The sequence below is a fragment of the Rhinatrema bivittatum genome, chromosome 2, assembly GCF_901001135.1.
Source record: "Rhinatrema bivittatum chromosome 2, aRhiBiv1.1, whole genome shotgun sequence".
Classification (NCBI taxonomy): domain Eukaryota; kingdom Metazoa; phylum Chordata; class Amphibia; order Gymnophiona; family Rhinatrematidae; genus Rhinatrema; species Rhinatrema bivittatum.
Genome location: NC_042616.1, coordinates 744,505,403 through 744,526,635, shown reverse-complemented (window position 1 = coordinate 744,526,635; position 21,233 = coordinate 744,505,403). Strand labels below are relative to the sequence as shown.

General features: G+C 45.8%; 1 protein-coding gene across 1 annotated transcript in view; it reads left to right on the top strand.

Annotated features, from left to right (window-relative positions):
- CSMD3 (CUB and Sushi multiple domains 3) overlaps positions 1-21,233 on the top strand; it is a 3,551,396-nt gene that overhangs the window by 509,246 nt on the left and 3,020,917 nt on the right.

The window sequence follows — 21,233 nt, the reverse complement described above, 5'->3', positions numbered from 1 at the left end:
TTCTGAAATCAAAGTAAATCACATTCAGCACATGCTCCTGATCTAATTCTCTGGTCACTCAAAGAAATAGCTTATATATTTTTGACATGATATCCCTCTGGTTTAACCATGCTGACTCTGATCATACAATCCACTGGATGCAAGATAATTATTATTCAAAACATCAGTAGATCTTCCATTCTTTTTCCTATTTGGGAGACATTCATTTATTGTTGTCTAAGCACACATCAAAGAATATGTTTCACCTATTCCACTACTCTCCTCTGATTATCAGTAGTTCAGCATATTGAATTGACTGAATTAACCTTAGAATCTAAGGCAGAGTATAAAATGGGCTCCCTTATTTGGATGAGTGGCTGATCCCATACATTCAACATCATTTGTTGTTGTCACAAGAGGGAAATTATGTAATGATAACACCATAAGGCAAAGCCTTTAACTCAGCTATGGCACAAACTGTGTTGCGCTTTCTGGCCGCGCTGGTGCCGCGACCGGGTCTGCTCACCTCGGGCTCCCCTCCACGGGCTCTGCTCCATCCTCCCTAGCTGCTGCAGCCAGCTCTCGGCATCCCCAGTGCCTGCCCCGAATGTCTCCGTTGTCACAGGCCTCTCTATGGAGCTCCCGCAGGGGCTCTGCATCCTCGGCATCCTTGGCCCCTGCCCTAGGCATGTGCGCGGTTGGTGCTCCCTCTTTTAAAGGGCCCAGGATGGGAACCTTAGGCCGTATGCCTCCCGATGACATCACGTAAGCATCCTATATAAGATGAGGGCCTTCCCTCAGTTCCTCGCAGTGTTCCTGCGTTCCTGTGTCTTCCAGTGCTCCTGCGCACCCGTGTTCCCGAGATCCTTCCTGTGTTCCAAATGTTTCTGTTTCCTGTTCCACGTACCACTACCCAGGTTGTACCTTTTTGGACTGATACTCGGTACTGACCTCGGCTTGCCTCTGACCACCTTTAGTCTGCTGCCTGGAACTGACCTCTGCTTGCCACCGACTACGCTTGGACTGATACCTGGAACTGACCTTTGCTTTGGATGACTACCCTTGGATGGATACCCTGGCTTTGACCCTAGCGCTCCATTCAGACACTCTCCTTGCTTCCCCTGTGTCCACCAGGCCTGCCTGTTCTGATGCTACCCGTGGCCTTCTAGAAGCTAGACCATCAGGCGCTGCCTATCCTGACTGGAGGACCTTCAGTTCTTGTTCTGTTCCAGTGGTCTCTGGTACACTCTGTTCCGGTCTAGCTTATCTGTTTTCCACTAGCCACACACTTTTGCTCTTGGTGGGCACACCTCTCTGCTACCTCTCTGGGAGACCCTCAGAGGCCCACCCTCAGAGGTCCAAGTATCCAAGGGCTCAACTCACAGCGCTCCCGGACTGTTATCAGTGAAGCTCCAGCTAGCTTCTTTCTCCTCGTGTGCTCCACCTCCAGGTGGCAGGCGCCCTCTGGGAACACTCAGATGTCCGTACCAATCCTGCGCCAGGCCAAGGGTCCACCTCCAGTGCAAGAAACTGCTGTTTTTCATATGCTGTTCCAAATTGGTGGAATAAGTTACTAGAAGCTGTGCACTTATCAACTGACCTTGTTGGTAGTAGACTTTAACCTGCTGAAGGAGAATTGGAGTATCCTGCCTGCCGAATTGGCTAGAAGTAGAGAGATTTTGGATTCTCTTCAAAGGACTCTGCTCTGACAATTGGTGATGAAATCTGCATGGGATGGGTGATACTATTTGTGAGAATCTGGTCTATTGACAATGTCTCTAATGTCCAACTAGATGTCCACCAGAACACCAGTAATCATCAGACAGTATGCTTTTATATAACAGCCAAGCAAGAGAGGAAACACACAAAGCTCAAAGTCCTGCATTTCAAAACAAATAGCGACGTTGGTAAAATGGGAAAGTTCATTAACGGGAGCTGGCAGGATGGGAGTATACAGCTGATGTGGAAAAACAGTGGGCTAAAGTAAAAGGAGTTGTAAATAGGGCAACAAATATTTATGAAAACAAAGCAAATAAAAGTTACAAAGAAACCAATATAGTTCTCCAAAGTGGTAGATGAAAAAATAAATATCAAAAGATTGCTTTCGAAAAGAAAATGAAGGGAAGAATATTTGGCAAAGCTGAAAGAGACAAAGAAAGAAATCAGGATATTAAATGCATTACTGGAAGAAAAGATTGCTAAAGAGGCAAAATGAGGTGACAAGACCGTTTTCAAGTGTACCAGAGAAAGGAGGAGGCCCAGCGGTAGAACTGTAAGATTAAAATATGACAGAGAGCAGTGTCTGGATAGGAACAGAGATGATAGTTAAGATCAAAACAAAGGGGTGCATATTCAGTAGGAATTTAGTGGACAAGTTATCAAGCTAAAATTAGCCAGATAATTTGTCCCAGACATTCAGTGAGATACCGCAATCCTGGACAGCAACTTTAAATAAAGGTACGGGGTAGAGGGGGGCAGGCGAAGAAGGTAAAGGGTTCGGGTGGGCACTGGGGGCAGGAAACATGCCTGTGATATGGCAATTTTTATGTCTAAGGGGAAGTTGGAGCAAGGGGTGGGGGAAGGGAGGGCTGTTCTCTCAGCACAGAAAAATATATTTTTAACAAAATATGGCCAGTTTTGGGAGGTGGCACATTCAGACCCATAGAGCCTTTGCAACTCATGTGAGAGGGAAGTGGGGGACAGGCCGCGATTAGGGTTTATTTTTTTAAAGGTCTAAAGTTATATAGCTAACTTAGCCGGATATACCCGATATTCAGCTAAGCTAGCAGGATAATGGGACCCCGCCCCATTATCAAACCCCAGAATGCCCAGAAAACATCCCTTTTATAATTTAGCCAGATAAGAGGCTCAATATGCCGTTTAAGCCATTTAGATGGATAACTTATGAGTTATCCATCTAAATGGCTTTTAAATATCTACCCTATTATGTAAAAACAAACTCCCTTAGTTATATATCAGCTGGTTGAAAAACTGAAGCTGATAGGTATTTATTTATTTATTTATTTAACATTTTTTATATACCGAAATTCTAGCAACAATGTTGCTAATCATTTCGGTTTACATATAACATTGGAGTGACTTAACATGCGAGTCTTACATGGAACAGGAAAATGAACTTGGAGAAAATTGAATAAATACTAATAACAAATAACATTAAAAACAACAGTAGTAATAGACATGTTATATACAGGCGATTTAAAAGAATCAGTATGAATAAGATATCTGCAAAATAGACTAGATGGATTGGAAAATTAATTCTTTAGTTGTTGAGCTAAGAGGTATTATATGGCATAGACCTGGAGGAGGGATTTGTGGATATACTCAATCGTAGGCTTGAGAGAAAAGCCAAGTTTTAAGTCTTTTTTTAAAAGTGAGGGGGCATTGTTCAAGCCTAAGATCCGATGGTAGAGAGTTCCAGTGGATCGGACCTGCAGTGGAGAAGGCTCTTTTGTTTGACGAAATCTTAAGTGGAGGGATTTTCAGAGAGCCTTTTTGCGCAGTTCTCAGTGGACGGGAGGAAGTATGTAGCTGGAATGGGATCCTGAGATCTAGGTATGAGGCTTTGTAAATGGATTTATGAATGGATGAAAGGGTTTTGTAGGTGATTCTGTGTTTTATAGGGAGCCAATGGAGATTTTTTAATATTGGTGTTATGTGGTCCCTTTTTTTTGCTTTAGTTAAGATCCTGGCAGTGGCATTTTGGAGCATTTGTAGCGGTTTCAGGGAGATATCAGGGAGTCCAAGTAAAAGGGAGTTGCAGTAATCAATTTTAGAAAATATGATTGCTTGCAGAACTGATCTGAAATCATGGGGGTGCAATAAAGGTCTGAGTCTTTTTAGAACCTGGAGTTTGAAGAAGCATTCTTTCACTGTGTTACTGATAAAACTTTTGAAATTCAGTAGGTTATCCATGGTAACTCCTAGGTTTCTAACCTGAGTAGAGAGAGTAGAAAGAGGAGGTGGTGCCGACGAGCGAGTGTTGGAGAGTTGGTAGTTGCCTTCTTGGGTGATTAGGAGGTATTCTGTTTTGTTGGTATTCAGTACTAGACATAGATCAGCAAGGAGATTGGATATGGAGAGGAAGCATGAATTCCAAAAGTGAAGTGTTTCTTGCAAGGATTTGGTGATAGGAATAAGTATTTGGACATCGTCCGCATAAAGGTAGTAGGTTAGATTAAGCTTAGAAAGTAGGTTACAGAGTGGGAGCAGGTAAATGTTGAATAAGGTCGGGGATAAAGATGATCCTTGAGGTATAAAGGGACAACTACTGTAAGAAAAATTCACAGATGGTAAAGGAGTCACGGAAGCAAATCATTAAATTAAGGAGACTTAGGAAGAAATTTAAGTGGGAAAGTAGATAAAAGAGAGTCAAAGGAGAAATATGGAACCAAAACATTTTACATGAATGCGGGCCATTCTATTTCTATATTGAAGCCCATCAACATTAAAAATTGAGTTCAAAGATGATCATGCCAGATTAGTAAATTTGAAAAATTGGCTCCAAAGCTCTGGAAAATGCAGTGTTCAAGCACAAAAAAACCCAAATCAGCAATTGAGTGTGAAAGTGACCGCCAGTGGGCAATAAGTAGAGCTTCCACATGGCCTGACTGGTGACATGACCTTTGTTCAGTGATTCTAGTCCTTAGTGGTCAAGTCATTTTGCCAACATAAATCAAGGGAAAAGGGCATAGAATCACATAAATAATCCCTCTTGTGGTATAGTTGGAGATGTGATTTAAGGAGCACAATTCTGTTGAGGAAAGTTAAATCAGTAACTGAAAGTGACAAGCAACAAACCAAACATTGTTGGCAGGGATGGTGGCCAATAGATGGGAGAATGAACCAATGGTGACATATAATATGGCATGCCTGATTGGTCTTGCTAGAGAACAGAAGAACTCACGTTATGTGCTCAGAGGACTCTTATGGATGTGGATGAACTATAAATCTCTGTGAGTATGCAGAGCCTACTTGAATGTTCTTTTGATAACATGTGATGGATAACTTCTTAGATGGAACCATGCAATTAGTGATTGTGACTTAGAGATGAAATCAGAACAAGAGCAAAGGTGCCTAAGCCTAAATAATTGTTCTAAGGGTATATTATTCTGCAATGAGTTAGAATGAAATCTTGTATAATGCAATAATGTATTGCAATCTCTTGGTTTCCAGGAGAGAGATGTCTTAAAATAACTAGGACATACTATGACCAAAGTATCAAGGAAAGCAATTTTAGATTGATGTAGGTGAAATTCAAATTGAAGATTCAAACCACAAGTATTAAGCCAATCCATGAACATATACAATTGAATTAAAGTGTCGGTGTTGCGGTCTCGGTCGCCACGCTGGCGCCCGAGGCCTTACCTTCCTCCCGAGTCCCGGGGAGCTGCAGCGTTCCGCAGCCTCAGGACCCCGGCCGCTGCTTTCCGGGGAGCTGCCGCGTTCCGCGGGCCTGCAGGGCCTTCGGGCGCCATGCGCCGGCTCTCACGCTGCCGCTGGCGTGCCCTCACGGCCAGTCCCGCCCCCAGGCGCGCGCGCGCGACTGTCCTCCACTTTTAAAGGGACCAGCGCGGGAAAACCCGGCTCCTCCCTTCTATGACGTCAGACGCTGCAGGGCTATTTAAGCCCTGCAGTCCCTTCCCTTCTTTGCCTTGCAACGAGGTTCACTACTTCCTGTAGTTCTCAGTTGCGTTCCTGGATTGCCTGTTACCTGCCTGACTCCGCTTTGCCTGACTCCGCTTTGCCTGACTCCGCTTTGCCTGTTACCTGCCTTGACCTCGGATTGCCTGACTTCGCCTGCCTGCTGCCTGCCTTGACCACGGTTGCCTGACTCCGCTTGCCTGCTGCCTGCCTTGACCACGGATTGCTTGACTCCGCCTGCCTGCTACCTGCCTTGACTCCAGTTCGTAGGTTCGACCTGCTTGTCTTCAGCCTGCCTTGACCTCGGTCCGTGTTCCCGTCCTCTGCTTGCTCGCTGCCTGCCCAGACTCCAGACCGGACTCCACTCCTGGGTTTCTTCGTTCTCACCTAAGTCCCAGCGGTCCGGGTCCCTACGGGCTTCTCCTGGGGGGATCTCGGACTTCCAGGGCGAAGTCTCCTAAGCCCTAGCAACCCGGGCTCCCACAGCTCCTCTGGAGGAGTCTCGGGTTTCCAGGTGAAGATCCTCTTGCCCAGTGGGAGTTCTGCCTACCGACTGTTCCCTCGGTCCGGTTGGCCCAAGGATCCACATCCGGGTTTTCGCCAGCACAACAGTTTGCAAGGCCATGGATCCGGCAGACCTCGCCGGGCTACAGGCCATTCCGGGTTTGGCCCAGCGGTTGGTGCAGCAACAACAAGTCCTGGATTCCCTGGCTGCTACAGTAGAGCGGCTGGCGTCTCGCATGGATACCGAGCCGTCCGCGCCCGTTCCAGCACCGGCACCTGTTCCTGCACCACTGGTAACCCTTCAGACCCCTACGCAGCTCCCAGCGCCCTCTCGCTATGCCGGGGATGCCAAAGCGTGTCGAGGGTTTTTAAATCAATGTTATGTGCGCTTTGCACTTCTGCCTAACCAGTTTCCTACTGATGGTACCAAGGTGGCGTACATTTTTGCCCTTCTGGACGGACGGGCCCTGAATTGGGCTTCCCCCATGTGGGAGAATAATGATCCTGCACTGGGGGACTTGAATCGCTTTGTGGAAGAGTTCAAAGCGGCCTTCGATGAGCCAGCACGACAGGCTTCCGCTACCTCAGAGTTACTTCAGCTCCGGCAAGGGTCACGGACTTTGGCAGACTACGCATTGGAGTTTCGCACCCTTGCCCACGAGGTAGGCTGGCAGGATGAGGCTCTCCAGGGTGTGTTCCTGGAAGGCTTAGCCGGTCGTATTAAGGACGAACTAGCGGCTCGGGACCTGCCGGAGACCCTGAATTCCCTGATTGACTTAGCGGGTCGTATTGATCGGCGTTTGCAGCAGAGGGCGAAAGAGGGGCGCCCTTTCCGACGTTCGACGTCCGTGATTCCCAGGTCCTCGAATTCGGGTTCGAGTTCGGGGTCACGAGGAAGTACTTCTTCACCTGCAACTGCCGCCGACGAGCCCATGCAAGTGGGTCGTTCGTCTTTATCTCCCAAAGAAAGGCAGCGACGCCGGGACTTGAGACTGTGCCTGTACTGTGGAGGAAAGGGCCATTACCTTGCCCAGTGTAAAGAACGGGCGGAAAACTCCCGCGCCTAGGTGTAAAGGAGGAGTGTCCCCTAGGCTGCCTTAGTCCTGCTCCTCAATGTACTATGCCGGTAACCTTGGATTATCCAGGTGGTTCTTTCCTCACGCAAGCCCTTGTTGACTCAGGGGCTGGAGGCAACTTCATTACTAAAGACTTGGTGCAACAGTTGATTCTCCCTACGCGACCTAGGACTCCTGCCTTGCGGATAACCTCTATTCAGGGTACTCCTTTATCAGGGTGCATCTCCACTGAGACCGTCCCGTTAATTTTGCAGACGGGCTTGTTACACACAGAAGAGATTTCCTTGCTAGTGTTGGAGAGAGCAGTACATCCGGTGGTTCTCGGGTTACCCTGGCTTCAGAAACACTCTCCTGTGATTCGCTGGAAAGATTTTCAGATTACCCAGTGGAGTTCGGAGTGTTTCCAATCCTGCCTCCAAGTGAAAAGATTCCAACGGATTCCGCTGGCCCACACCGTACCGGTACTACCGGCTCCGTATGCTGACTTTCAGGATGTTTTTTCCAAGGAAAAAGCGGAATTGTTACCGCAACACCGACCTTTTGACTGTGCAATAGAGTTGCTTCCGGGTACTACTCCCCCACGGGGACGAGTTTATCCCTTGTCTCAGCCAGAGACCCGGGCCATGTCCGAATATATCACTGAGAATCTGGCTAAAGGCTTCATACGCCCTTCCAAGTCCCCCGCCGGAGCAGGTTTCTTTTTTGTTGCCAAAAAAGACGGAGGCTTGCGCCCTTGCATTGATTACCGTGGGCTCAATGCTATCACCAAGAAGAACCGGTACCCGCTTCCCCTCATTCCGGAGTTGTTGGACAGACTCCAAGGAGCACAAGTCTTCAAGAAATTGGATCTCCGCGGCGCTTATAATCTGGTTCGAATCCGTCCCGGGGACGAATGGAAGACGGCGTTCAACACCCGGGACGGCCATTATGAATATCTAGTAATGCCGTTTGGACTGTGCAACGCTCCCGCTGTTTTTCAGCACTTAATGAATGAGATTCTGCGTGACTTATTGCATTCCTGCGTGATCGTCTATTTGGACGACGTTCTCATACACTCCCCGGATCTTGCCTCCCATCGGCAACATGTGAGACAAGTACTCCAGATCTTACGAGACCACCATTTGTATGCCAAGTTCGAAAAATGTCTCTTTGAACAAGAGTCGTTACCCTTCCTCGGGTTTATAGTGTCTTCTACAGGTTTCCGGATTGACCCCAGCAAGGTAACCGCCATCAGGAAGTGGCCCCGACCTGAGGGGTTGAAAGCATTACAACGCTTTTTGGGGTTTGCTAACTTCTATAGACACTTTATTCCTCAGTACTCCCGCTTGGTGGCTCCTTTAACCGCACTAACTCGGAAAGGGGCAAACACTCGCCTCTGGCCTGAGGGAGCTTGTGAGGCTTTCGAACTATTAAAGGAGGCGTTCCTCCAGGATACCTGTTTACGCCACCCAGATCCAACACGGCCATTCTTTGTTGAGGTCGATGCCTCTAACATTGCTGTGGGAGCGGTCCTCTCACAGGTCTCTAACTCCGGACATCTCCTACCCTGCTCCTATTTTTCTAAGAAGTTCTCCTCTGCCGAGTGCAATTACGGCATTGGGGATAAGGAGTTGCTGGCGGTCAAACTTGCGCTGGAGGAATGGAGACAGTGGTTGGAAGGCTCCCTCCATCCGGTTACAATTTATACAGATCACAAGAACCTGGAGTTCCTTAACCAGGCCCAACGTCTTAATCCTCGACAAGCACGATGGTCCCTTTTCTTTAACCGTTTTAATTTCATTCTGAAGTACCGACCCGCGTTGAAGAATGTACGGGCTGACGCACTCTCCCGTTATGAGCTTCAGGAGGAGAAGGAAGACCTCCCACAACACATCATAGATCCCGCTAAAATCCAGTTAGCTAGCACCACAGTTTCCACTCTTGGACGAGTGGTGGTTTCCCACAAGACCACAGAAGGGTGTTAGCTTGGGCCCATGACTCGCTTTCTGGGGGTCACGCCGGCAGGGAGAGGATGCTCGACCTGCTTGGCCGCTATTATTGGTGGCCTCGAATGCGACAAGACGTCCGAGTATATGTTGACTCATGCCCAGTATGTGCCCGGCAAAAACCGCCTAGTGGTCGGCCCTGGGGCCTCCTGCAGCCGCTGCCTATTCCCGTGGAACCATGGTCCCACATAGCCACGGACTTTGTAGTGGATCTGCCCCCCTCGGAAGGCAATACGGTGATTTGGGTAACTGTAGACCGTTTTTCTAAGATGATTCGCCTGGTACCCTTGCCTAAGCTGCCCTCTGCACCTGAACTCGCACTCCTGTTCACTACCCACGTCTTCCGGGCTCACGGTCTACCACAGAGTATCGTATCGGATCGAGGGCCACAGTTCACGGCTCGTTTTTGGCGTGCCCTTTGCAGAAAATTTGGGGTCCAATTAAACTTATCCACGGCCTTTCACCCCCAGACTAATGGTCAGACAGAGCGCACGAACCGCACTCTTAAAGCCTTCCTTCGCAGTTTTATCTCCGAAAAAGGGAATAACTGGACTTCTCTCCTGCCTTGGGCAGAGTTCGCCTACAACAACCATACCCATGCTGCCACTGGACAAACCCCTTTCCAGATTGTGTATGGACGTCACCCAAGGCCTCCTTTGCCGCTTCCGATTTCCATTTCATCACCTGCTGCCTTAACCACAGCACGGCAAGTACATCATCTCTGGAAGAGGATTCAACTCAAACTGACCACCGCAGCAAAAAGGTCCCAGCAGTATACCAACCGTCATCGACGACCAGCGCCAGTTTTTCTGCCAGGTACCAAGGTGTGGTTAAGCACTTGGAACCTCCAACTACCTAACCGCTCTCGTAAGTTGGCCCCTCGATACTGCGGGCCTTTTCAGGTTGCGGAGCGTATTGGTACCGTTTCCTACAGACTTCGCCTTCCGTCTTCACTTCGCATCCACAACGTGTTCCACGTATCCTTGCTGAAACCAGTGGTACTGTCCCGGTACCATCATCCTTCCACGGATGCGCTATCCTCCTCTACATCTTCAGAGACTACGTATCAGGTACGAGAAGTCCTGGACGTTCGCTTCCATGCCCGTCGCTGGGAATACCTACTGGCATGGGAGGGGTGTGGCTCCGAGGAAGATTCTTGGGAGCCAGCTCGAAACATCTTGGACAAATCATTGCTCACTCAATTTCATTTGGACCATCCCGGGAAACCTGGTCCTCGGCGGAGGGGGCGTAAGAAGGGGGGTACTGTTGCGGTCTCGGTCGCCACGCTGGCGCACGAGGCCTTACCTTCCTCCCGAGTCCCGGGGAGCTGCCGCGTTCCGCGGCCTCAGGACCCCGGCCGCTGCTTTCCGGGGAGCTGCCGCGTTCCGCGGGCCTGCAGGGCCTTCGGGCGCCATGCGCCGGCTCTCACGCTGCCGCTGGCGTGCCCTCACGGCCAGTCCCGCCCCCAGGCGCGCGCGCGCGACTGTCCTCCACTTTTAAAGGGACCAGCGCGGGAAAACCCGGCTCCTCCCTTCTATGACGTCAGACGCTGCAGGGCTATTTAAGCCCTGCAGTCCCTTCCCTTCTTTGCCTTGCAACGAGGTTCACTACTTCCTGTAGTTCTCAGTTGCGTTCCTGGATTGCCTGTTACCTGCCTGACTCCGCTTTGCCTGACTCCGCTTTGCCTGACTCCGCTTTGCCTGTTACCTGCCTTGACCTCGGATTGCCTGACTTCGCCTGCCTGCTGCCTGCCTTGACCACGGTTGCCTGACTCCGCTTGCCTGCTGCCTGCCTTGACCACGGATTGCCTGACTCCGCCTCCCTGCTACCTGCCTTGACTCCGGTTCGTAGGTTCGACCTGCTTGTCTTCAGCCTGCCTTGACCTCGGTCCGTGTTCCCGTCCTCTGCTTGCTCGCTGCCTGCCCAGACTCCAGACTGGACTCCACTCCTGGGTTTCTTCGTTCTCACCTAAGTCCCAGCGGTCCGGGTCCCTACGGGCTTCTCCTGGGGGGATCTCGGACTTCCAGGGCGAAGTCTCCTAAGCCCTAGCAACCCGGGCTCCCACAGCTCCTCTGGAGGAGTCTCAGGTTTCCAGGTGAAGATCCTCTTGCCCAGTGGGAGTTCTGCCTACCGACTGTTCCCTCGGTCCGGTCGGCCCAAGGATCCACATCTGGGTTTTCGCCAGCACAACAGTCGGTCCATAAAAGAAAACAAATGGTCAATATAATGAATCCATAAAGGAAAAAACTGTTGGTGTGTGAATGTAAATAGCTTCAAAGTGGACCACATATAAACATGCAATAGAGGGGTTCATTGCTGCCCCCATAGCCATATCTTTGAGTTGTTGATAGAACTGGTTATGGAATGAGAAATAATTCTGGATAAGTGCTAGGTAAGTGAGTGCCACTAAGAAAGAGGCCAAAATGTTTGGATCAGGAGCACATTGTTCTAATGTAGATTCAACAATGCTAATTGCTTCTTCCTGTGGTATATTAGAATACAGAGAAAAAATATCTATCATGACTAGAAAAAATGAACCAGAAGGAAAAGGTATGGTATTCAATAAAGTGATAAAGTGACTGGTGTCCCACAGACTGGTGGGAACAAAGGGCCGTAAAAAAATAACCACAAATTTTGAAAGAGGTTCAAGAATAAACCAATACCTGAAACAATGGGTCTGCCTGATGGATTTTGAAGTGATTTATTAATGTTGGGTAAACAGTAAAAAGCAGGGATAACTGGATGCATTTCAAGTAAAAAGTCAGCTTCCCTGAAAGTAAGGAAGTGATTGCTGATGCCTTATTGTAATAAAGAAGAAATTGCAACAGAAACATAAGAACATATGAACATAAGAAATTGCCATGCTGGGACAGACCAAGGGTCCATCAAGCCCAGCATCCTGTTTCCAACAGAGGCCAAAAACCAGGCCACAAGAACCTGGCAATTACCCAAACACTAAGAAGAACCCATGCCACTGATGCAATCAATAGCAGTGGCTATTCCCTAAGTATAATTGATTAATAGCCATTAATGGACTTCTCCTCCAAAAACGTATCCAAACCTTTTTTGAACACAGCTACACTAACTGCACTAACTACCTTCTCTGGCAACAAATTCCAGAGCTTTATTGTGCGTTGAGTGAAAAAGAATTTTCTCCGATTAGTCTTAAATGTGTTACTTGCTAACTTCATGGAATGCCCCCTAGTCCTTCTATTATTCGAAAGTGTAAATAACCGAGTCACATCTACTCGTTCAAGACCTCTCATGATCTTAAACACCTCTTTCATATCCCCCCTCAGCCGTGTCTTCTCCAAGCTGAACAGCCCTAACCTCTTCAGCCTTTCCTCATAGGGGAGCTGTTCCATCCCCTTTATCATTTTGGTTGCCCTTCTCTGTACCTTCTCCATCGCAACTATATCTTTTTTGAGATGCGGCGACCAGAATTGTACACAGTATTCAAGGTGCGGTCTCACCATGGAGCGATACAGAGGCATTATGACATTTTCCATTCTATTAACCATTCCCTTCCTAATAATTCCTAACATTCTATTTGCTTTTTTGACTGCTGCAGCACACTGAGCCGACGATTTTAAAGTATTATCCACTATGATGCCTAGATCTTTTTCCTGGGTGCTAGCTCCTAACATGGAACCTAACATCATGTAACTACAGCAAGGGTTATTTTTCCCTATGTGCATCACCTTGCACTTGTCCACATTAAATTTCATCTGCCATTTGGATGCCCAATCTTCCAGTCTTGCAAGGTCCTCCTGTAATGTATCACAGTCTGCCTGTGATTTAAATACTCTGAATAATTTTGTATCATCCGCAAATTTGATAACCTCACTCGTCGTATTCCTTTCCAGATCATTTATATATATATTGAAAAGCACCGGTCCCAATACAGATCCCTGAGGTACTCCACTGTTTACCCTTTTCCACTGAGAATATTGACCATTTAATCCTACTCTCTGTTTCCTGTCTTTTAACCAGTTTGTAATCCACGAAAGGACATCACCTCCTATCCCATGACTTTTTAGTTTTCGTAGAAGCCTCTCATGAGGGACTTTGTCAAGCGCCTTCTGAAAATCCAAATACACTACATCTCCCGGTTCACCTTTATCCACATGTTTATTAACCCCTTCAAAAAAATGAAGCAGATTTGTTAGGCAAGACTTCCCTTGGATAAATCCATGTTGACTGTGTCCCATTAAATCATGTCTTTCTATATGCTCTACAATTTTGATCTTGAGAATAGTTTCCACTATTTTTCCCGGCACTGAAGTCAGGCTCACTGGTCTATAATTACCCGGATCGCCCCTGGAGCCTTTTTTAAATATTGGGGTTACATTGGCCACCCTCCAGTCTTCAGGTACAATGGATGATTTTAATGATAGGTTACAAATTTTAACTAATAGATCAGAAATTTCATTTTTGAGTTCCTTCAGAACCCTAGGATGCATACCATCTGGTCCAGGTGATTTGCTACTCTTTAGTTTGTCAATCTGGCCTTCTACATCTTCCAGGTTCACAGTGATTTCGTTCAGTTCGTCTGAGTCATCACCCCTGAAAACCATCTCCGGAACTGGTATCTCCCGAACATCCTCATTAGTAAACACGGAGGCAAAGAATTCATTTAGTCTTTCTGCAATGGCCTTATCTTCCCTAAGAGCCCCTTTAACCCCTCTGTCATCTAATGGTCCAACCGACTCCCTCACAGGTTTCTTGCTTTGGATATATTTTAAAAAGTTTTTATTATGAGTTTTTGCCTCTATGGCCAACTTCATTTCAAATTCTCTCTTCGCCTGTCTTATCAATGTTTTACACTTACCTTGACAATGCTTATGTTTTATCCTATTTTCTTCAGATGGATCCTTCTTCCAATTTTTGAAGGATGTTTTTTTTGGCTAAAATAGCCTCTTTCACCTCACCTTTTAACCATGACGGTAATCGTTTTGCCTTCCTTCCACCTTTCTTAATGCACGGAATACATATGGACTGCGCCTCTAGGATTGTATTTTTAAAGAATGTCCAAGCCTGTTGAACACTTTTAACCTTTGCAGCTGCACCTTTCAGTTTTTTTCTAACTATTTTCCTCATTTTATCAAAGTTTCCCTTTTTAAAATTTAGTGTTAGAGCTGCAGATTTACTTATTGTCCCCTTTCCAGTTATTAGTTTAAATTTGATCATGTTATGATCACTGTTGCCAAGTGGCCCCACCACCGTTACTTCTTTCACCAAATCTTGCGTTCCACTAAGAATTACATCTAAAATAGCTCCCTCTCTTGTAGGTTCCTGAACCAATTGCTCCATGAAGCAGTCATTTATTACATCCAGGAACTTTATGTCTCTAGCAAGTCCTGATGTTACATTTACCCAGTCAATATTGGGGTAATTGAAATCTCCCATTATTATTGCACTGCCAAATTGGTTTGCTTCCCTGATTTCTCTTAGCATTTCATCATCTGTCTGACCATTTTGTCCAGGTGGACGGTAGTATACTCCTATCACTATACTCTTACCCAACACACATGGGATTTCTACCCATATAGATTCTACTGAGCATTTACTCTCTTGTATGATCTTTATCCTGTTGGACTCTATACCCTCCCGGACATAAAGTGCCACACCCCCACCAAGTTGATCCTCCCTATCATTGCGATATAATTTGTACCCTGATATAGCACTGTCCCATTGGTTATCCTCCTTCCACCAAGTCTCTGTGATGCCAATTATGTCAATCTCATCATTTGCTGCTAAACACTCTAACTCTCCCATCTTACTTCTTAGACTTTTGGCATTGGCATACAGACATTTCAAAGTGTGGTTTTTGCTTGTTTTAACAACCTGCTTTTCAGTTGTTTGGGATAATTCGGTAATCATTAGCTTTGGTGATTTTTTACATATAGGCATATGAACTATGTTTGCTTTTGATGGAACCTCTCTGTTGGGATGCCCTAACTCTCCTAGGATCAGATGGAAGGTGTTTATAGTATTGTAAATCAGAAAGTTGCCAAGTAACTTCTGCTATGAATGAGGTACGTTCCTACTCATAATTGGCCAATTATTTTTGGAGGGATTTTCTAAATTCCTCTACTTTATACTTGGAGGGTCCAGCATTTAACTCAGTTGGTATGTATAACTCATGGCATTATTCTTTAAAATAATTCTTCTCTTTTCTCCCTATTACATTTCCAGCATATCTTCTTCTTATCTATTTGGTTGTTTCTTTGTAGGTAATACCAGATATTTTACCCAACAGTAGCCAAATTCCTGTACATTTTCAATGGTAGGCTTTTCTGTGTTTCTGAGGTTTGCTATGCCCTCTGCTCATATCCTCCTATATTATTATTATTATTATTATTTTATTTTACTTTGCAGCACACTTTAAACTCATGAATCTGTAACTCTTGTGTACACATTTTTTATGTGGTATATTAAAGGTTCATATTTGTTATTATAGAACTTTATTATAGTTTTCATCATTGCATTTTTTATGTTTTGCAGGATGCCTCCATTTTAGAAACCTTACAAGCTGTATACTATTGGTTTGGGTATGTGTTGATTCTGAATTTGATTCTGATGTTTTTTACCACTAGCTGTAATATACGGCACTGTTCTTATTAAGAATTTCTCTGTTACTGCATAGATGACAACTTTTGGGAATTGTTCCCCATGGGTCCCTCCCGATGCAGCCCCTATGGTGAAACACGACCATGTTGGGGGACTGCACTTCTTTGATACTCCTTTAAAGTCTACAATAAAAGCTATTTTCTGAAAGATAAAAGAAAGACTTCACTGCAAAATTACTTTGATTTATTTGGAACAGCATTATTGATTGGTTTCACACCCTACTCTTTGCTAGTGCTTCCCTGTGTTATTCATGTTTACTTCACACTATATTTAAAAATGGCACCATCTGCCTGGAGGATATCACCAAAGTGACGTTACTTTGGCATCTTCCTGTGGTAGAGCCAGAATGCTGGGACTGATGGATCTTAATCTGGCCCAGCGTAGTATATCTTATGTTATAATGCAGTTTCTATGCCAGGTAGTTAAGAACTAGAGATGTGAATCGTGTCCTCTATCGTCTTAACGATCGATTTCGGCTGGGAGGGGGAGGGAATCGTATTGTTGCCGTTTGGGTTTTAAAAATATCGTGAAAAATCGTTAAAATCGTGAGCCAACCCCCTAAAACCCACCCCCGACCCTTTAAATTAAATCCCCCACCCTCCCGAACCCCCCCCCCCCAAATGCTTTAAATTACCTGGGGATCCAGCGGTGGTCCAGAACGGCGGCAGTCCGGAACGGCCCCCTCAATTGAATCCTTTTGTCTTCAGCCGGCGCCATTTTGCAAAATGGCCGCCGCAAAATGGCGGCGGCCATAGACAAAAACGATTTGATGCAGGAGGTCATTCCGGACCCCCGCTGGACTTTTGGCAAGTCTTGTGGGGGTCAGGAGGCCCCCCCAAGCTGGCCAAAAGTTTCTGGGAGTCCAGCGGGGTTCAGGAAGTGATTTCTTGCCGCAAATCGTTTTCCGTACGGAAAATGGCGCCGGCAGGAGATCGACTGCAGGAGGTCGTTCAGCAGCGGTCCGGAACCCCCGCTGAACGACCTCCTGCAGTCGATCTCCTGCCGGCGCCATTTTCCGTACGGAAAACGATTTGCGGCAAGAAATCGCTTCCTGAACCCCGCTGGACTCCCAGGAACTTTTGGCCAGCTTGGGGGGGCCTCCTGACCCCCACAAGACTTGCCAAAAGTCCAGCGGGGGTCCGGAACGACCTCCTGCGTCGAATCGTTTTTGTCTATGGCCGCCGCCATTTTGCGGCGGCCATTTTGCAAAATGGCGCCGGCTGAAGACAACAGGATTCAATTGAGGGGGGCGTTCCGGACTGCCGCCGTTCTGGACCACCGCTGGATCCCCAGGTAATTTAAAGCATTTGGGGGGGGGGGTTCGGGAGGGTGGGGGATTTAATTTAAAGGGTCGGGGGTGGGTTTTAGGGGGTTTTAGTGTGTCGGCTCACGATTTTAACGATTTTCACGATAGTTTACACACCCAAACGGCAACAATACGATTCCCTCCCCCTCCCAGCCGAAATCGATCGTTAAGACGATCGAGGACACGATTCACATCTCTAATACCTTTGCATGTCTAAGATCTGGAGAGCAATTTTCTGCAAGGCTTATTCTAAATATTCTTCTTTTGGTTAGCAGGGGTCACCATTGTAGCAGCAGCCTGCTCTTCATCTTATCTGAACATCTGGACTAATATAACACCTCCATAGTGTGTCTGAGTCCTGTTGGCTTCATCAGAAAGGGAAAATCAAACTCAAATCACCTATGCTGCAGTGCACAGCATGATCATATAAGCCATGGGGCAAAACCCACATTAATTTTAAAGATAGTTGAATTCATTTTCATATTCATTGTAAAAATTCTAAATTATCTCTTCTGTAGAAAATTATGGTATAGATTAATGTGAATATATTTGTTTTAGGTTGACAAAATATCTCCATAGTTTAGCTATTTTTAAGCAAAAATAAATGAATAACTTGTAATGATCAAGGGCCAAAAAATAAGCAAACAAATCATTTCAAGAAAGCTTTGAAGCATATGCTGCACAGATGCCTGTATAAACAGCAATACAATAATAATGAGCTTGATGAACTAATATAAATGTAAGTGTAAACACTAATATTTAATTGGGGTCACAGGTTACATTATACAATTATACCAAACTTCTTAAATATTTATTGCCATATTTATCCTGCTATCTTTTTGCCTCAGTAAGTCTTTGTTAATATCATGTTAAATGGAGCAACCAGACTTTCACTGAAATTAGATAAGAAATTTATGTCTTAATTAAAAAATAGCTGAACTTAATTATTTGTATCTTTTTATACATTTCCTTACAAGGTACTTGCATTTCTGTGTCCATCTGCAAGAAATAAATGCATATAATAATCTTTTCTGTACTTTGAAATGAACAGTTAGGTCGATTGTCTAGCAGTTTATTCCACTGTAAGCATATACCTGGTTTCAAAAGGCATAAAGGATTCATAACATTTCTAATATGAATTTTATTTATCGTCACTGGTTGTTTTGAGTGGCACACAGTTTAGTCACATTTGATTCTATTTGTTATAACATGGAAACTTCAACCGGGAAATAGAAGAATATGGGATCTGAATCAATTAATCTCAGTTGTCACTCTGAAAGATGCATCAGAATCCAAAGGCTACATTCACTGTTTCACATTCTGTTTATTTAAAAGCTGGTTGAAACCATTTGAACTTTCATGTATACCTCAGTAAGAGAGAATTTACCGTGCCCTATCAATCGCTGGCCCCACTCACTGGAATGCTCTACCGACAAACCTCCGCCTCGAGCCATGCCCATACAAATTCAGGAAAATGCTGAAAACTTGGCTTTTCCACCAGGCATATCCTGACCAGTTCCCTTTACCATTGTCATCTTCACCTCCTCACCTTGCAATTAACCCTCACCGCCCTAAGCACTATGTTAATAAATTAATATTTAAATATCTTTAACCCTTTAGTTTCAACTTTTCAGGCTCACATATAGAGCCTCCTTCTAGCTGCAGCATCTCTGTTGCAAATTGTTACTCTTGTTGCTCCTCTTACCCCCTCCCTGTTTTTTGTATTTTCCACCTTTTGTTCAGATGTAAACAGATATGATGTGCCCTCTAATGTCGGTATAAAAAAAAGCTGTTAAATAAATAAATAAATATCTGGAAATCCAAAATTAGATAATCTAAGGGCACACTTATGCTGCAGAATATCCCCCCAAAAAACCACTAATAAGCTGGATAAGTCTTATTTGGCTAACTTTAGACCTAGTATTGAGCAGGTCTAACATATCTGGCTAATTTAACTAGATAAGTCTGAATACTGGCACTTATTCAGCTAAGTTAACTGGATAAGTAAATCCTCCCCAAAATGCCCATTTTCTACCCATCACTTAGCTGGATAAGTACTCATCTTGTTAAGTACTTAATCGGATAAATGCTGACCATTGAATGGAACTGGATATTCAGTCACTACTGCTGCTGCTTAGTCAGCTAAGTGACACTGAATATTAGCCTCTATTTGGCCAGATTTGGTTCAGGTTTTTCTAGTGCTTTAGTGAATAGATCCAAAGGATCCACCCATTTAACCATTTCCACCATTGTGAATCTATACAATTTGGGGTAGATTTTCAAATAGCGCGATTTGGCGTACTTTTGTTGGCGCATCAGGCGCCAACAAAAGTACGCTGGATTTTAGTAGATACGCGCGTAGCCGCGCGTATCCGCTAAAATCCAGGATCGGCGCGCGCAAGGCTATCGATTCCGTATAGTCGGCACGTGCAAGGCTATCGATTCCGTATAGCCGGCGCACGCCGAGCCGCGCAGCCTACCTCCGTTCCCTCCGAGGCCGCTCCGAAATCGGAGTGGCCTCGGAGGGAACTTTCTTTTGCCCTCCCCTCACCTTCCCCTCCCTTCCCCTACCTAACCCACCCGCCCGGCCCTGTCTAAACCCCCCCTTACCTTTGTCGGGGGATTTACGCCTCCTGGAGGGAGACGTATATCCCCGCGCGCCAGCGGGTCCCTAGCGTGCCGGGACGCGACCTGGGGGCGGGTCCGGAGGCTGCGGCCACGCCCCAGGCCGTAACCACGCCCCCCGGGCCCGCCCCCGAAACGCCGCGCGGATCGGGCCCGCCCCCTCGACATGCCCCCGACATACCCCCCTCGGAAAACCCCGGGACTTACGCGAGTCCCGGGGTCTGCGCGCGCCGGTAGGCCTATTGAACATAGGCGCACCGGCGCGCAGGGCCATGCTCGCCTAAATCCGCCCGGATTTAGGCGGATTTAGGCGAGCAGGGCTCTGAAAATCCGCCCCTTTGGGTGGTGTGGTCGTGAACTTCATCAGAGCTTCATCTAGTCAACGCACTGATACAGAAAAGTTTTAATATTTTGAGCAACTGATGTTTGGGTTTAGAGAAAAGAGATTTGCAAAAGAAGGTGGTATCACCAAAATTAAATGTACATAATATGTAGAACACATAAGTGCAAAAATAAAGAATAAATGGATAAAATAGGAAGATGAACTAGGGATATTATAGTTAAGAAACATAGTAACATTGCAGAGGATGGCACATAAGGTCCAGTTGGCTTACCCATTCTTCTAGGTTGCTCCCATCTACACTGCTCTAACTAAGAATATAATGTCATTGTCAGCAGCACATGCTTGCTACCTGAAGAATATGTTGCCTCATCCAGTTTAGTTTAATTGGATTCTTTCTTTGGTCTACTACCTTCCTAGGTAGATGAGCATACAAATTCCCATACTTAAATCAGCACTGAGTCCCATCTGCCCTCTCCATCCCACCACATCTCTTACCAAACTTATCAATCCTGATCTTACCACTTCCCTCTATACCTATCTCAAGCCTACTTAAATGTTATCACATTATTGGTTTCTAACACCTCTGGTAGCATGGTATGCAAAGTGTTTACCATCATCTCAGTGAAGATGTATCTCCTCAAACGTTTTCTGAGCATCTCTCCCTCCAACTTCATATTATGAACCCTTATCTTTAAACTTATTTCTCATTAACAGGGTCATTTATCAAATAGTGTTTTCACATGTGTTAAGCACCTTTAACGCATGGTGTGATGCAAATCAGAATTCAATGTTTTGCAAAGCCCTAATACCAATTTTAGCTATGCCTTAGAGAGAGAGAGAGAGAGAGAGAGAGAAACTAACCATAATGTACTCACACTAGATAAGTATTTGTATCCCTATGGTAGGCCCCCCTAGTAACTCAAGGTGAAGTTTAGGTATTAGTGTAGGGGTTAGGCGCCACTTTGACATTGAAAGTGAGACATACGAACAGAACAGTGCTCTCTTGTGAAGATTTGATGACTTTCAGAGTGAGGAAACTCACCCAAAGATGAGATTTGTGCCAGAGTACCAGGAATCTTTAGACAGGGCTCTTTCTCACAAACAAAGTTAAAAATTAGGGA